At 42.6% G+C, this 19,261-nt stretch overlaps 1 pseudogene; it reads right to left on the bottom strand.

The window, feature by feature from the left end:
• Positions 1–105: 105 nt before the first annotated feature.
• On the bottom strand, positions 106–3,096 carry LOC109162282 (annotated as a pseudogene).
• Between the last annotated feature and the right edge of the window lie 16,165 nt (positions 3,097–19,261).

Below are 19,261 nucleotides of genomic sequence, written 5' to 3' on the forward strand. Positions count from 1 at the left end.
ACTCAATTTCCCTGCCAATGGACTCCGGCAGTAGAGCAGATGGCGAGGCAGTGTGGTGCATGGTGTCCGACGGATAGTGGTGGCTGGATCCAGGAATGAACTCAATTATATTTCCCTGCCAATGGACTCAGGAATGAACTTCAGAACCAAATCCTTGAGATCACATGATTGTGCTTGGTTCACCATAATCTCTCGCATCTTGTGGCGAATCTGGCTTGACTGTGCATAGCATGTTCTCTTTTGCTGATTAACACGCTAGCTTCTTAGTAAATCCAATGCAAAACAACCTCAGTGTATAGTTGTCAGTGGTTTTAATATCCATGTGAGCCTCAATCAATGATTGCCACTTCTTCACCGTACCAATGACCTCGTTCAACTTATCAGTTGTGAAGTCAGAAGTTTGTTAGGACATTCCTTCCTTGAACATCTTCAGCTCTAAGACGAATCTTCCTAAAGGCATTATCCTCATCATTCTGGAGATCTGCCAATGATACCTCAAACACACGATGCTTCAGACCTTCAGAAGCAACGAGTTCTGAGTACGGGTAACGAGCGTCTTGCCGATGTTCTTGGTGCTGAACACTGACGGACGAATGGATCAGCTGCCTTCTTCTTTCCTCCCTTCTTCCCGTTGGAGATCCTCTTGTTCTTACATACCACCATTGTCGAGCTTGGAAGCTGTCTGCTTAGCTGCGGAGAAAGAATGAACCAACGACCACCACCAACTGCCTTCATTACGGCCCAGCCACGCACTCCACGTCGTCTGCTCTGCTCTGCTGCACCATCGACGAAGAGAAGGCGGAAGAGGGAGGGAAGACCGAAATGACACTTTTACCCTTCAGGCTAACGTCCATTTAACTAGGATCTGACAGAAGGACCACAATTGGAAAGATTTTGATAGTCGGGTGGTTAAATTGTCCAAATTAAAAGTCAAGGACTAATTGTGGAAAATCACCATACTCGAGGGACCATTGTTGGAATTAACTCTTAATTTCTCCTAAGATTTTGGCAAATCTTGTCTCCATGTCGGTAATATTCTCGCCGCTTAGCATTTTGAAATCCTCGAATTTATTTAATGCTATGGTGAGCTTATTATCCTTTTTCTTGTTCGTCTCCTTCACCGATTTGAATGAGCATTTTCCAAACTTCTTTTTGTGGATTGGCATTTTTGAACTTTTGGAAATATCGTATCGTCGATAGATTTGAACAAAATATCCTTAGCAATATTGTCGAAGTTATTTCGTATTCTATCTTCACGAGACCATTCCAGCTTCGGTTTTGGAATGTATTGTGGAGTGTCGCTTATTTGAACGGATGCGGTGTTTAATTGCAAGATTTCAATAGGACCATTTGTAATTACTTCCCACATTTCATCAAGTAATGCGGATAGATGTACCTGCATACGAATTTTCCAATTATAAAATTTTTCTAGAGAAAATAATAGATTTTGGGCAAGAGCCATATCACTTTTCATCATTTTGATTTTTGAGATCTGTCTAGCAGTCAAAATTGACTCAAATAGGCAACCGCTCTGATAGCAATTGTTGGTCCCGATAGGGTGGTAAAAAGTCTAGAGGGGGGGGGGGTGAATAGACTTTTTAAACTTTTTCACAATAAATAACTCTTTGGTAATTTCAACTCTAAATAAAAAGTAAATAGAGAAGTATTTAATTTGGAGTGCACAGCGGAATAAATATGTGTAAAGAGTTATGCCCAAGTTAGAAATTGAATCACATGCACAACGTTAGATATGCTCAGATGATGTGTAAGAATGACAAGAATATCTTGAATATTTAAAGGAGATGATTCACTCAATATTTAACAATATTATTCAAGATTGTATATAAGACTTCGTGCGAAATCAACCGTGTGATAAATGTCACATGCAACACATCAAACTTGCTTAGAATAATTTAAAGGTTAAGCATGGAAAGTTTGAGTTACATGTACACGTGAAAACACACTAAACCCGAATGATTATGATCAAGCAGTGAATAATAAACGGGTTAGTCAAATACTAGATAAGTAAATAATGCGAATTAAGTAAGTGCAGTATGTAAATGAGAGAGACAATTTATAGTGGTTCGGAAGTGGCGTAATCTTCCTAGTCCACTTTACTCCTTTTGTGTCGAGGAGTATTCACTATTTTCCACACACAGTTACAATAGTGAATGAGTGCTACACATGCACTTCTTCGGATGTCTTGCACATAGCTACACCCAACTCTGAGTACTTCGCACACAGCTATACTCAACTCCGAGTGTCTCGCACACAGCTACACTCAACTCCGAGTACTTCGCACACAGCTATACTCAAACGCCGACTAAGTGTTTTGCACACAGCTACACTTAGCAACTACGAGTGTTTTGCACACAACTACACTCACTAGAGTATTTTATACATAGCTATACTCTTTTTACAATTACAAATACAAAAGTAATTGTATCTCTCTCCAACTATTTTTGAGACTATTCAGACTAAGTCTCTCTTCTAGATATTTCAATGAATATTTAGCACTTGAATATTTTGAATTCGCACTTGTTCATCCGTCTCTTGTTGTGTTTTTTTTTCTTCGAGTCTTCATGGTCTTTTTATAGATAATCAAATACATCCGTTGGAGGGGGATAATTTGATATTTGAAATTTGAATTTTGTAGCCTGATATTGTTGGTAACAGTAGGTCTTCAATTTGATTTGATTGTCAATTTGCCTGACAAGATAATATTTTTATTTCAAAAATATATTCAAGTTGTTTTTAAAATATTTGTTAATGTTTTAATTACTCAAAAATCCCAAGATATGGACCGAATCTCTAAGATTACATTCTTCAAATATTGTCCTACCATCTACAATCAAAGATATCTATGGAGAGTGTTCTTCTATGGAACTATAAGTACTCTTATTCGACAAGAATTAGGGTTACGCTTTCAAGAAGGCAGAAACACTCCAAAACAGTTTTATGAGATCAGATCTTTGATTATCATGCCTCGTCTTAATACAACATGTTCATGGTGATTATGATGAAGAACTTGAGAAGAATTATTGTTGCTTAAACGAAAGGACGCTACGATCACACTGTTGTGGGAACAACCGAGAAGAGCGTTATTGAAGTGGACTGCATCAGAGTTGGCTCTCTAAGTGAAGGGATTTCATTGGACTTCTATATGCATGGCTCTCCATCTTCAACCATCCACTAAACCTGTGTAGCCTGGGTACGTACCTTGTGTGGGACACATGGGTGAGATTATTGTTTCTCTACCTTTGTACATTGGATTATGATTTAGTGGATTGGACGCTTATGTGATCATCTCCCGGACGTAGATACACACTGTATCGAACTGGGTAAACATCTTGTGTGTTGCTTTTTGTCGTTATCTCTTTCTATAAACATCTCAATAATCTGCCTTACTGACTGACTTCATCGTTGAATCAGTCAGTCCATTTCATCAGTTGGATAATCAAGTTAATTTGATTAAAAATGAGAAAATGCAAAATTACATGTGGTATCAGAGCTTTTAAGTCTACATAGTGACTTGATCCGTACGAGAATTTTTTTTGGATTGCTCTCTTTCTATTGGAAGTGCCTCTGTGTGTTCGTTGGCTGGTTGTTTTTGTTCAGGATGGATGCAAGTATGAAACCACCAGAACTAGATGGTCACAACTACTCTTTCTGGAAGGCTTGTATGGAGATCTATCTCCAAGCAAAGGTACCAGGGTTTATCGTACTGTCCTATCCGGGTGGAGTCGCCTGACTATTCAGAATGCTGATGGAACCACTGGGGAAAAGCCCATGGAGACTTGGACAGACGATGAAATGAATGCCTCTGATCTGAACAACAAAGCGTTGAACTCTATTGTAGGATCCCTGCATGAATCTGTCTTTACCCTAGTTACGGGGGTAAAAGAAGCAAAAAGGGTATGGAAAATTCTTGAAACCAGATTTGAGGGCACCAGTGATGTCAAGCAGTCAAAGCTACAAATGGTGCTGTCAGAATTTGAAGCTCTTAGAATGAACGAAGAGGAAACTATCTCAGTCTTTCACAGCCGGGTTCAGAATCTGATGAATAGAGCCTCAATTCTTGGTGAACCATTCACTGATGAGAGAGTAGTCAAAAAGATCCTTCGATCTTTGCCTAAACACTTCCGGATGAAAGTAACTGCTATCCAGGAACGCACAGGCTGGGAAAAGAAGACTGTAGGAGAACTTATGGGAAGTTTACACACATATGAACTTGAAGTGCTGGCTGATGATGACCCTGCTGTCAACAGAAAAGGCAAGTCAGTGGCTTTTGTGGCTGAAGCAGATCGAGAATCTGACACAGACGACATAGATGATGAAACCTTGGCCCTTCTAACCAGAATTTTAAGAAAATATTGAAAAGATTTAACAAAAAGAGTCAAGGACAGTCTACCAAGACTCAATACAAAGGCAGCAACTCCTCATATCAGAAAGCAGAAACCTCACCTTTCCCACAGAACAATCAATCCCAAACTAGTCGAACAAGACAAAACAGAAACAGTTCCACAGATATAGGGAGATCCCTCAACCGGTTAGTGCAGTGCAGAGAGTGTGAAGGTTTTGGACACATACAGGCTGAATGTGCAACTTATCTCAAGAGGAAGAAGGTTATGTCTGTGGCTATGCTAAGTGATGATGAGGAGGAAGCATCTAATGATCAGTTAGATGACAATGTGGGAAACTTTGTAGCCTTCTTTACAGCTACAGAGAATCAGTCGGACGAAAACGACTCCGATGGAGAATCCTATATATCAACAGATGATTTTGAAGAGAGGCATACTCAACTTGAAATGGAATTTGCCAAACTTGTTGCAAGCTGGGAACAACTAGTGAAAGTCAATAAAAATCTAAATGACGAACTGAAGCAAAGGGATGATCTTCTGAAGAAACTAAATACAGATCTTGTCACAAAAGAAGATCTTATCACACATATAAGATCTCGAGAAGGAAAACTGATAAAGGAATTGGAAGATCTAAAGAAGAATATCAAGATGATGGATACCACATCAACGTTAGACAAAATTCTGGACTCTGGTAGAAATCCAAATAATAAAAAGGGGCTTGGATTCGAACGAGGAGAATCTTCAAATAGTGTCCCTATGTTCATCAAAGAGGGTATGTCAACTGCTACATCAATTCACAATTTTGAACGAGGACAGTCATCCCGGTCAGTTCAGAAAAATGAAAAAATGAAGGGTATATGATCGAACTGCAGATACTGACTTCGGCAGAGTAACACCTCAATCTCAGTACTCAAAGTTCAAAAATAAGTTTGTCAGAGTCAGACAATACACTCCCATTTTCCACTACTGCCAAACAAAAAGTCACACTCGACCTGAATGTTACTCCTTCTATAGAGATCAAAGAAAGGAAATATCAGAACAAGACTATTACACCGTTCACGAGACAGGTTTGGTTCAGAAAGTCAGAAGTTATATGCTATCCCACTATAGTTCTGAGTGTTTCTACGACTGAAGCTAGATGGTATTTCGACAGTGGCTGTTCCAGGCATATGACTGGAAATATAAAGTGCCTTATGGCTGTTCAATCTAGCAGTGGATCTGTTACATATGGCGACGGGCAAAAAGGCAAAATAGTTGGAAAATGTACCCTGAATGTACCAGGTTTACCTCACTTAGAAGAAGTTTTGTTAGTAAGTGGTCTGAAAGCAAATCTGATTAGCATCAGTCAGCTGTGTGATCCAAACTGGAATGTGTGCTTCGATCGTAACTGTTGCAGAGTCAGTGACAAAGCAGATCAATTAGTCATGGAAGGAACACGATCCTCAGATAACTGTTATGTTTTGAAAAACGAAAATGCTTGTCACCTATCAAAATCTGATGAATCAAAACTCTGGCATAGACGACTAGGTCACATAAACTTCAGAGATATGGATAAACTGATCAAATAAGAAGCTATGAAAAGAGTACCTAAGATCAGAATTGAACAGGAGAGAGTTTGTGGTGCATGTGTCATTGGGAAACAGATAAGGACTCCTCACAAAGCCGTAAGAGTTATTACTACTGAGAAATGTCTAGAGCTTGTTCACATAGACCTCATGGGGCCAACTCAGACTGAAAGCATTAGCGGAAATAAATACATATTTGTGTGTGTAGATGATTTCTCTCGGTACAGCTGGGTATACTTCCTAAGAGAAAAATCTGAAGCCTTCAATGCCTTTAGAACCTTGTGCATAAGGGTTCAAAAGGAAAAGAACGAGCCTATAATAAAAATTCAGAGACTGAGAAGTGATCATGGAAAAGAATTTGAAAACTCCCTATATTCAGATTTCTGCTCCGAGAATGGAATATCACATGAATTCTCAGCTCCTAGAACAGCCTAACAGAATGGTGTGTTGGAAAGAAAGAATCGGACCTTGCAGGAAATGGCTAGAGTTATGTTACATGCTTCTCACCTGCCATAGCGCTTCTGGGCTGAAGCAGTTCACACAGCTTGTCTTACAGTGAATAGAGTCTATCTTAGACCAGGAACGACCACAACACCATATGAGATCTGGAAGGGAAAGAAGCCAAATTTGAAGAACTTTCATGTGTTTGGGACAAAGTGCTATGTGCTGATTGATAGGGAACAAAGAGGGAAGTTTGAACCTAAAAGCGATGAGAGCATCTTTCTTGGATATTCTCCAAACAGTCGAGCCTATAGAGTTTATAACAAGAGAACTCAATCTGTAATGGAATCAGTAAATGTTGTTATAGACGACAATCCAGACGAATTAGCTGAAACAACGGTGACTGATCCAGAGACAGATCTTCCTGTCAGTGAACTGAATACTGCCGATGACAACAGTCAGCCCAAAACACAAGAATCCTCAGATGAAGATCAAGAAAGTTCTGAACAGGAGACTATTCTTATTGATGATACGGGCAAAGACAAATCCACCAGAACTCAGAAAAATCACCCATCAGATAACATCATTGGTGATCCAACAGATGGGATGAAGACCAGGAGCAGAGTAAGAAATAATCTGATAGAAATATCCGGATTTGCGTAATATACCTCAAAGATAGAACCAAGAAATGTAAAAGAAGCTTTACGGGATAATCTGTGGATCAAGGCAATGCAAGAGGAGCTACACCAATTTGACCGAAATCATGTTTGGAATCTAGTACCAAGACTTGATCGTGTCAACATAATTGGGACAAAGTGGATCTTCAAAAATAAAATTGATGAAGCTGGGAATATTGCAAGGAACAAAGCTCGGTTAGTGGCACAGGGATACACTCAGATAGAAGGAATTGACTATGATGAAACGTTTGCACCTGTGGCGAGATTAGAGTCAATCAGAATTCTGTTGGCAGTCGCATGCATTCTGGGATTCACACTGTTTCAGATGGATGTTAAGACAGCGTTTTTGAATGGATATCTGCATGAAGATATCTATGTGGCACAACCTAAAGGCTTTGAAGGTCCAGATTATCCATCCCATGTCTACAAGCTCAGAAAAGCTCTCTATGGCCTTAAACAAGCCCCACGAGCATGGTACAAACGTATGACACAGTATCTGCTGCAGCACGGTTATAAACGAAGAAGTGTCGCCAAAACATTGTTCGTAAAAGCCACTGGAGGTCATGTCACCATTGCTCAGATCTATGTGGATGACATTGTGTTTGGATCTACTTTACAAAAATACACTGATGAGTTAGTAAAGGTCATGAAGGAAGAATTTGAGATGTCCATGGTTGGTCAACTGACATATTTCTTAGGGCTGCAAGTTAAGCAAAGTCCTGAAGGGTACTTTATCTCACAAGAAAAGTATGCTAAGAATTTAGTTAAGAAGTTTGACCTGGAATCGTGCAAACCATCCAGGACACCGATCTCTACCTCCACAAAAGTATCTAAAGATGACACAGGTGTATCAGTGGATAACACAGTCTGCCGAAGTCTGATCGGTAGTCGACCAGACAGCTAGTCGACCAGACATAATGTTCAGTGTTGGAATATGTGCAAGGTATCAATCTGATCCAAAAGAATCACACCTGATAACTGCTAAGCGTATTCTGAAATATATAAAAGGAACAATTCAATATGGGCTGTGGTACTCCAAGGACAGTGAACTGACTGGACAGATGCTTTTAGATTATGGTCTTACTCAAGGAATTATGACACTCTACTGTGATAATGTCAGTGCTATCAATATCTCAAAGAATCCAGTTCAACACTCCAGAACGAAGCATATTGATATAAGACATCACTACATCAGAGACTTGGTAGAATCAAAGGAGATTGAGTTGGAGTATATTCAAACAGATAAGCAATATATTGGCTGATATTCTGACTAAGCCACTAGATGCAAATCAGTTTGAGATTCTCAGATCTGCTCTGGGAATCTGCAGGATTGATTAATAAGGCAGTAAGCTATACAGAAGGAGAGTATATGGTATTAAGTTTCCCGGTCAATAACCAGCTTTGACTTCCTTTTAAAACTCTCTTCTGTTTTGTTAAGAGAATATCTTACCCTATATTACCATAAAGTAATTCTCCTTTTTCAAATTTCAAATCCTCTCCACATCCGTTTCCTGCCTAAAAAGAAGGCATACCGTTACGTCAATCACATCGGCCATGTAATCTGACGATCTGCATTTATTAGGGTACTTCGCCCTTGGGTCTATATTTGAGTATCGGGTCAGGCTTGGAAGAACGAAGAAGTTCAAAATATCTCTGCCCACCATTTCTCTCTGCTCTTCTACCTAGGGTTTCTTTCTCCGCTTTCCAAAATTTCATACCAATAGCGGATGCAGTTCGTAACATTATCATCAAGCTTGGGAGAAAAGTCCATTCACAAGAGACAGCCACCAAGCATGTCAAAACACTGCTCCAGTTAGCTATGAAGAAGAAGTTGAAGCTTGATCCCCTTCTTCGTGATGAAATCATGGTCACAGTGATGTCGGATTATCCAGAGTTTTACGCCGACTGGTCCGGAGATGATACAGTGAGCTCCTGTTGTTGGCCTCCAAAGCTAGTGATGAGATTTCCCCAGAATCTATCCCAGAGCCTTCAGATCGAAATCGGGTCGGGGCGTTTCTCCAATATTTTGCACAAAGGGCTCTTGAGTCAGAAGAGATCTCCCGTCGTAGAGCAATTGCACAACCCTTATACCTACAGGCTGCCGAGAATGAAGCCAGACACCGAATGGAGATTCTCCGTAACAGGTCAAATTCTTCCGATTCTCCTATTGAAATTTCTCCTGATAAGCCTGATGATTTTGTATCTGCTGATATTCCGTCTGTTGTGCCTACTGTGTCTGATAATGTGAATGCGTTATTATCTGTGAAATCCTCTATGTCTGATGATCCCACATGCATCCCCTCTACGAAGCCTGAGCCTTTGAAGGAAGTTTTTGATGTTGTGTCTGATGAGAAAGATAAACCCTCTGAGGAGACCAACAATCTAAGATTGGTTGTTTACTCGGTTGATAATGTTGCTCTGCCTCCTTCTGCGATTACTGATGTCCCACATGAAATCTGTCCCTCTGATAATCTCTCTGGTTTGCCTGCTAAAGTTGAGACTGTTAAACACTCAAGCACCCAGGCTGTAACACCCCCCAAACAAGACCTATATAAAAGCATTAACACATGCAGATTAAACAACAAAACTAGCACAGCGGAAGATAAAGAGAAAACTGGATAAAAGAAATCCGAACGGGGTGTCACGCCACGTCTACCAAACACGGTAAACACTGCGGCAAACAATCTGCAAGTGTACATCTATCCCAAAACATCAGTCTAAAACTACATTAGCGCACAGGCCACAAAACAAGGATGTGGGGACTAAGCTACAAGGCACTAGACATCGCGCTCGTCTAAACATCACCTGAAAGATACAAAGATAAACATTGGGACGACGCCCGGTCAGCGATAAATGCTGGTAACCCACCAATACATGTGAAATATCATACATAGATAGATATAAGCTGTAAAACCATTTTCGAAACAGAATACATATATATAAGTTAAAAGCCAAGATTAACAGTCAACACAGGACTCATCACTCTCAAAGATAACACGGGAACACATCCCAAACCACAAAGGTTAACCACACGCAAAGGATAGAGACTCAACCAACGGCAACACATGCCAAAGCAACACATGCCTCCGTGACTACACATGTCACGAGAGAAGAACACACAACGCCGGCTTTACAAGCCCTCGCAACATCACCCATCACGAGTTGGTATGCCTTCCTTATGCCCTGTTCCAACCTTATGGCTACCCCCAACCTTATATCTTCTTCCAACCATTACCTCCAGGACCCCTGTACTTCTTAGTCCAACCTTATTCCCCCGGGACCATCGTCCCCCACCAACGACCACCAACGAGACCACCAATTCATAGTACACAAGGTACCGTACACGGGGAAACACATGCCCGGATAACACATGTTATCCCCCAATCACGTGAACCTTACACAAAGGCCACAACTCCATAATCACGTCACGGCCACCACGAGGACCGCTGCAATACCTTGGTGACTAGTGTCCCATACCGCTAATCGTGCAATCCAGGTAAAGCCACACACGCACCACAACTCAACAAGAGTCAAACAACGGATCACAACGATGGTATGAAACATACTCAATCAAGGAACGGGTCACAGCCCAACAACATCAACGATGAATAACACAAGTTATCATCAACCAAACGGAAGGTACAAACAACACACACGCTAGCATTTAGACAACAAACTAGCATGCTTATCAACGGGGAAACTCAAGATAGTTCCGAGAAACACACAAGACACCTCTTGGTCCAACGAAACACAATGTTGAACACTTAGCACGATTAAGACACCAAAGTCCTACATGGATACCTACCATATAGTTCTAGACATACGAAACATCAAGAAGACACTCAAATAGTTCCACAAAAGAACAACGGGAAGTCAAAAGACCAAATACCGAGTCAAACAAATCACGGGGAACAAATCCCGATCCAACTCCACTCGTGTCAACGTGGGTGGACCCACGGGTAGTGCCCCACCCGTGGTTCCGCCCGCGGGAACACATTCCCACAGGGCCTTGTACCCGCGGGTAGGCCGGCGGGTGGTGCCCCGCCCGCTGTTCCGCCCGCGGGAACATTCCTGTTCCACAACAAATCCCTTCGGGGATTTTCTTCTCCAAACACAAATTCAAGTCCAAAACATGCCAAATCTCACCAAATACAACAAAATGACTTGAATCATGGAAAATGCCAAGCAATGGCACAAAGGAACCCTAAACACAAGCTCTAGATATGCAATATCACAAGACAAATGCATAAACCCTCACATTTCATAGCAAAACACATGTAGAATCCAAGAAATCACATATAGGTAAGCAAAATAGGTTTTGTAGAGCATGAGTTATCTCTTGTAGACCAAAAGACTTCACTTTACCCCACAACAAGCTCTCCAAAAGGCTTGCTTTCCAAACCCACTTCAAGGTCAAACCAAAAGATCATAAAGATCCTACATTAATCCAACTTCTTTGCTTTACAACACAACTTTAAGGTTGACTAGTCAAATACGAGTCCTTGAGTATTAAAAATCAGGATTTTAGTAATTAACTCTTCAAATAAAATATGATTAATTACTCAATTAATCCATGGATTGAATGTGGATTTTTGGGGTGTCACATCCACTCCCCCTTCAAAGAAGCTTCGTCCCCGAAGCTTGGGTACGACGAATTAAAAGCAAACGGTGAAAGGAAACGACATTGTGACAAGAAGTTCAAGAACAACTCTTTTGGTCAAAGACTCCAAAAGAACTCACAAGGATTCCAAAGCAAAGAAGTATTACAAAGCAAGAAAGAAGGTATTTCAAATTAAAGGATTGGCAAGAAGTTAACAAACGGATAGATTGAGCATCAAGAACTCTAACCTCAACACAACCACCAACTTCTAGACAATAGCCAAGAACTAAACTACTAACTCCAAACACCAACTATCAAGCTAGCTAAACAACAAAGCAACAAACAAAAGCAAGCAAGGACACAAAGCAAACAACAACCTATCACCAAGCTAACAACGGCTAAGAAGGAAACAACAAGGAAAAAGGCGAACGGGATTACCGCAACACAAGCTAAAACTCCTCACTCTCCGACTCCTCGGCCTCTTCAGACTCCTCTTCGTCTTCGTCTCTGCGGCTAGAACTGGCTTCAATCTGGTCCAGCCTCTGATGCACTGCGACGAACTGCGCCTTCATAAACGCAAAGCCTTCGGCGATCATGCTGTTCTGCTGACGAAGCAAGGTGGCAACGCGCTCCTCATTCGCCATGACGTCATGCTCCCTCTTCGTGCGAGCTTCCTTCCTTCTCCGGCTTTCCTCACTGTCCGAATCACTTTCTTCAGCTTCGGTGGCCTCCGGTGCTCCTACTTCTTCCTCTTGGTCTGCTTCCTCCTCAGCTTCTTCGTCTCCGCCCAAACTCTGGACTGCGAGGCTCAACTTCCCGGCAGAGATTCCAAGCTCAGCAGCTAACTCCGCCCTCTCACCAGGTGCTTTCCTTGCAACCTCTTCAAGCGTGATGTACTCACCATCATCCAACCGAAACAGATTACAACTCCGGAGATTAGTGGTATCCAACACAATCTTTCCCACGGCCTTCGGGAGGCAACCGTCCACACTAACACCTTTCTTAACCAAGATCAAACTCAGCACCATCCCATATGGCAAGCTCTTCTGATTGTGATCCCGGCAAAACACCATGTGTTGCATCATCAAAGCAGGCAGGTTGAACTTAACCATGTTCTTGAGGCAAAAGGCAAAGGTGCACTCCAACTTACCCAACAAACTGCTCTTGTTGTTATTAGGCAACAAACAATCCGACACCAACATCACCAAAATCCTTTGCTCCGCAGACAACCACTTCTTTTCTGGCCCAGAGGCTTGAGTGAAACCACTCGTACGGCCCAACAGATAGCTCAAATAGTCACGGTACCCCATGGTATCCGTACTAATCCAAGAATGACCACTGTACTGAGCCACTCCGGTAGCAGACAAACTCAACAACTGAGCCAACCTCTTTTCAGATAACACAACCTTCACACCTCTCACCTTAGAGGTGATCTCCAACTTATCACCCTCCTTTGTCACAACCATGCGACGATAAAACTCTTTCACCAAACTCGGGTAAGTCTCGGCCCTTATGGCGAGAAACCCATCCAACAAACCTTGATACCTAAGCATATCCAACAAAGAACTAGGAAAAGATTCCGGATCAAAAGCTTTACCTTCAAGAACGAGGTAATGGGTATCCACCCATTCCGCTTTCCTTGCCAAACTTGACCTTCTAGGCATGATTGAAGATGACCCAAAGCTCAACAAAAGAAGCCCACAACTCCTCCTCTTTCTCTTCTCTCTCACATTGATCTTTCTCGCTGCTTCTCTCGGCGATAGCAGATCGGCGGCGACGGCGGCGAGGCGGTGGCTCGGCGACGGCCAGGTGGTGGTGGTGGTGAAGCTACGGGTGGGGGTGGGGTGCTCGGTGGTTCACGGGTAGGGAAGAAGAAGAGGGAAGAAGGTTTGGGAAATTTAGGGATTTGGGTGAAATTGGGGAAAAAGATGATTTAATTTGGGGATTTTGGGTGAAGTAGGAATTTATGGTTTAAATGGAATTAAAATTGGTTAGGTTTCAAGAAAGATAATTGGTTTAAGTGGTTTAGAAGTTGGGTTGATAAAGATTAGGCTCGGGTTTAAAACTTAAAGGTTACAATTAAATATTAGGCTTGGCTTTTAAGCTACACAAGGAAAGGTTTTTGGTATGAATTTTGCTATTTCTCAATTCAAAGAATACTTGGAAAATTTAGGAAGTTCTTAAGGAATTGTTGTAAGAACAACCAAATACAAAGATTGTAGAATTGGCCCAAATCACAAAACATGACAAGAATGGATTGCTAAATTCTCAACGAAGCTTATATACCAAACTAAAGAAATCACTTAGCAAGAAGAGTCTACACTAAGCCTCAAAAGAATAGCTATCAAAGAAAGCGTACCAAAGATTGCCAAGCAAAAGACAACTACGAAACACAAGGTAATACCCAAGACACAACGAACACGATGATTCTTCGAAAAAGACACAAGGGTAGGCTAGAAGAAAGGGGTACCTGCCACTTCATCCTCCATCAAGCCCTTCGACTCAGCCTGAGAACGCGCCATCACAAAAACTCTTCCAGGTGGCCTAGCTCCGACAGCTCCGCGACCCAAACTCCCTCCCAGTGCTCCTCCGGCTCTCGAGGGTGGCGGCAATGCTCTCTGACCGGCAAGCTGGGGACACTCTGCGACTTTGTGACCATGATCCCCGCATCGGAAACATCTAAACGCCTGGCCATAACAATCTTGGCCCGCGTGCACCTTCCCACATCTTCGACAAACAACTGACTTAGCTTGATCCCGGTGCTCCACCCTGATAGGTCCTTGAGAAGAAGATGACACGGCCTTGACTTGAAAACTCGGTCGGGGCTTCTTGAAGGTGGAAGAACCTCCGCTCTCAACCCTCTTCCTAGCTAACTCAAACGATCCTTTCTGAAGCTGCTGAACACGATACAGATCCGCGGCACTCAGGTACGCATCCTTAAGGGAGCTTGGCCTACTCACCGTCAACGCTTTTCGTGCCTAATAATTCAGACCGGCAACGAAACGCTCAACCTTAGCAAGCTCCATAGGCACAAGCATCCTTGCGAAACGCGCCAACTCTAAGAACTTCTTGTGGTATTTGACCACAGATAAGGATCCTTGCTGCAGATGAAGGAACTCATCAAACATGGCGGCTCGCACATGCGCTGGGTAGAACCTTTCGCGCATTCTGTCCTTGAGCGCGGTCCAATCAAACCCAGGCTCTTCAAGGAAGGTCGGACCTTCGTGGACCCACCACAGATCAGCTTCTTGGCAGAAGTAGAACGTTGCCAGTTCTACTCTTCTCTCTTCAGGGCAACCCACAATGACGAAGATCTTATCAAAAACCCGTAGCCACTCTTCCAAGACTACCGGGTCTTCTTCTCCGGCGAAAGTTGGCGTCCGATGCCCCGACACCAAACGACCTACATCGCGATGCCCAGCAGGGGAAGGAGGCGGCACAGCTTGATTGTTGTTCAGCAAGGCTTCACTGAGCTTCTGCATCGTCTGCGTCAACTGATGGAGATTCTGAGCGAGCTGCTCGTTGGTCGGGGTCTCCGGGGTGCGAGCGCAGGGACGAGGAGGCATCGCAAACTTCTACAACAACAACGAGATTACCAAAAAGAGCAAGCAAGCAAGACAGAAAGCAACACACAGCTCACCGCGCAACCTAGATTCCTAAGCCTAACACTTAGCTTCTTAAGGTCGCATAGAGGTCTCAAAACACACTTAACCACTTAGAAAGTTTAGAATTAACCCTTCCTAGGCTCAAACCTAGGCTCTGATACCAACTGCAACACCCCCCCAAAAAGACCTATATAAAAGCCTTAACACATGCAGATTAAACAACAAAACTAGCACAGCGGAAGATAAAGCGAAAACTGGATAAAAGAAATCCGAACGGGGTGTCACGCCACGTCTACCAAACACGGTAAACGCTACTGCAAACAATCTGCAAGTGTATACATCTATCCAAAAACATCAGTCTAAAACTACATTGCACAGGCCACAAAACAAGGATGAGGGTACTAAGCTACCAGGCACTAGACATCGCGCTCGTCTAAACATCACCTGAAAGATAAAAAGATAAACAATGGGACGACGCCCGGTCAGCAATAAATGCTGGTAACCCACCAATACATGTGAAATATCATACATAGATAGATATAAGCTGTAAAACCATTTTCGAAACGGAATACACATATATAAGTCAAAAGCCGAGATTAACAGTCAACACAGGACTCATCACTCTCAAAGATAACACGGGAACACATCCCAAACCACAAAGGTTAACCACACGCAAAGGATAGAGACTCACCCAACGGCAACACATGCCAAAGCAACACATGCCTCCGTGACTACACACGTCACGAGAGAAGAACACACAACGCCAGCTTTACAAGTCCTCGCAACATCACCCATCACGAGTTGGTATGCCTTCCTTATGCCCTGTTCCAACCTTATGGCTACCCCCAACCTTATATCTTCTTCCAACAATTACCTCCAGGACCCCTGTACTTCTTAGTCGAACCTTATTCCCCTGGGACCGTCGTCCCCCACCAACGACCACCAACGAGACCACCAATTCATAGTACACAAGGTACCGTACACGGCGAAACACATGCCTGGATAACACATGTTATCCCCCAATCACGTGAACCTTACACAAAGGCCTCAACTCCAAAATCACGTCACGGCCACCACGAGGACCGCTGCAATACCTTGGTGACTAGTGTCCCATACCACTAATCGTGCAATCCAGTAAAGCCACACACGCACCACAACTCAACAAGAGTCAAACAACGGATCACAACGAAGGTATGAAACATTCTCAATCAAGGAACGGGTCACAGCCCAACAACATCAATGATGAATAACAAAAGTTATCATCAACCAAACGGAAGGTACAAACAACACACACGCTAGCATTTAGACAACAAACTAGCATGCTTATCAACGGGGAAACTCAAGATAGTTCCGAGTAACACACAAGACACCTCTTGGTCCAACGAAACACAATGTTGAACACTTAGCACGATTCAAGACACCAAAGTCCCACATGGATACCTACCATATAGTTCTAGACATACGAAACATCAAGAAGACACTCAAATAGTTCCATAAAAGAACAACGGGAAGTCAAAAGACCAAATACCGAGTCAAACAAATCACGGGGAACAAATCCCGATCCAACTCCACTTGTGTACCCGCGGGAGGACCCACAGGTAGTGCCCCACCTGTGGTTCCGCCCGCGGGAACACATTCCCACAGGGCCTTGTACCCGTGGGTAGGCCGGCGAGTGGTGCCCTGCTCGCCGTTCCGCCCGCAAGAACATTCCTGTTCCACAACAAATCCCTTCGGGGATTTTCTTCTCCAAACACAAATTCAAGTCCAAAACATGCCAAATCTCACCAAATATAACAAAATGGCTTGAATCATACAAAATGCCAAGCAATGGCACAAAGGAACCCTAAACACAAGGTATAGATATGCAATATCACAAGACAAATGCATAAACCCTCACATTTCATAGCAAAACACATGTAGAATCCAAGAAATCACATATAGGTAAGCAAAATAGGTTTTGTAGAGCATGGGTTACCTCTTGTAGACCAAAAGACTTCACTTTACTCCACAACAAGCTCTCCACAAGGCTTGCTTTCCAAACCCACTTCAAGGTCAAACCAAAAGATCATAAGGATCCTACATTTAAGAAAAAGATAACTAAGATGGAACCAAAAACACAAGATGAACTTAGATCTTACTCTCCTAGATGCCCAAATAGGTGAAAGGTTGAATCTTGGAAGCTAATCTTGGAATCTTGACAAGGGTCTCAACTTGGCTTGGAGAATAAGCTACACTTCTTTTCTAGAGATAAGGTAGAACTAATTTATAGGAAATGTATGGAATGAAATGAAGAAGTCTTCTAGGTTAGGTTACAATACTAACTCTTAGTGAAAAGTCAAGAATACCCTTACTAACCCTTAGGAAGTGTAAGGAATAAGGGAACTCTCCTCAAAGCTCAAGGTACAACACAACTTTAACGTTGACTAGTCAAATACTAGTCCTTGAGTATTAAAAATCAGGATTTTAGGAATTAACTCTTCAAATAAAATAGGATTAATTACTCAATTAATCCATGGATTAAATGTGGATTTTGGGGGTGTCACACATGCATCTGAAAGAATAGATGGAGTCCCAATCTACACCTCCACATCTTTGGCTGAAAGTCTTGAACATGTCCGGCATTTTGCTGGGTTACCTGCTGCCTCCATTCCAGAACCATACCGTGTGATTCATCCTTCTGAGTCCTCGAGTGAAGATGAAAAGATCCTTGCTGAAGTCTATGGCACACAAGCTCATGCATCTAAGCCCCTGACTGTTGAGGCTACTGCACATCCTGGTTCCACCACCTTCAAAATTAGAGAAGTAACAAATCTACTTGGAAGTTCTTCTGCCTATGTTCCTGATTCCAGTCACTCTGTGTCTCCTGTTCATTCCCCATCCAATGAGACGAGAAGATCAAAACGAAAGAATGTTCCTGTGAAGGTTGTTGTTGAGATGGGTGATGACAATGCTGATGTAGATCAGCCTGAGAAGAGAAGAAAGTCCAGTGAGTCTATCGAACCTGAAGCTAATCCTCCAATTCAACAAGTGTTCAAGACACTACGGTCGTCTGTTAAGCAAAAAGGTCCTGCTGCTGCTCAACCTGCTGTTGTTCCCACATCCTCTACCAGAAGGGGGAAACCATTTACTCATTCCAGAGGTCGGAGTATCACTCCTGAAGTTCAACCTATTGAAAGTACTGACACATCTATTTACAAGCCTCAGTTTGTTACCTCCACTTCTCAAGGTAAATGGTCCACCATGGTCAGGAGAGATCATATTGTTCAACGGTCTGTTGATGAAAACCAGATGAATTCAGTTTGCGACATTCTGCCACTGCTGAGTGAAGTGGGCTTGCTGAAGACTGTCACCTCTATTTATCCGTATTCGAAGCTCCTCACGTATGAATTCTACTGTAATCTCAATGAAGAGATAGACAATCTGAATGGGCCACGACCAATGCAAATCTTCATTCGAGGTAAATGGTACGTCTTTGGCCCAGACAGGATCAATGAATACTATGGCTTGACAGCGGTGCACGAAGAAGCAATCACTGACTGGGATTCAGCGACTAAGACCCTAACCGGTGGACAGACTGATACATGGCCTTATGGTGACAAGGATCATCTACCCAGCTCTCAGCTCACCTCCAAATACGTCATATTGCATCGTCTAGCTGTAACACCCCGTGTTACGATCCCTAAAATCAATTAAATCATTTAATCAATTACCCAAAAGAAAGAATTAAATCACAATAATTAATTAGGAAAGGCCCACCATAGTCCAAGGGCCCTTATCCCTAAACCCAATCCTTAGTCCCAAAAGGAATAGAATAAGCAAGCCTATAATATTACTTCCTAACTAGGACTCCTAAATATATAAATAGGGGACTTAAGAGGCACCTAGAAACCCCCCACCACAATAACGTCTCACCACCCAAAGAGCTCCAAGAATTCCCTTAGAAGAAATCAAGAAAGCAAGAAAGCTTAAAGAAAGACCCTTCATAGCCAAGGAATTAATTAAGGCTAAGAGG

This window comes from Ipomoea nil, unplaced genomic scaffold (genome assembly GCF_001879475.1).
Source record: "Ipomoea nil cultivar Tokyo-kokei standard unplaced genomic scaffold, Asagao_1.1 scaffold2928, whole genome shotgun sequence".
Classification (NCBI taxonomy): domain Eukaryota; kingdom Viridiplantae; phylum Streptophyta; class Magnoliopsida; order Solanales; family Convolvulaceae; genus Ipomoea; species Ipomoea nil.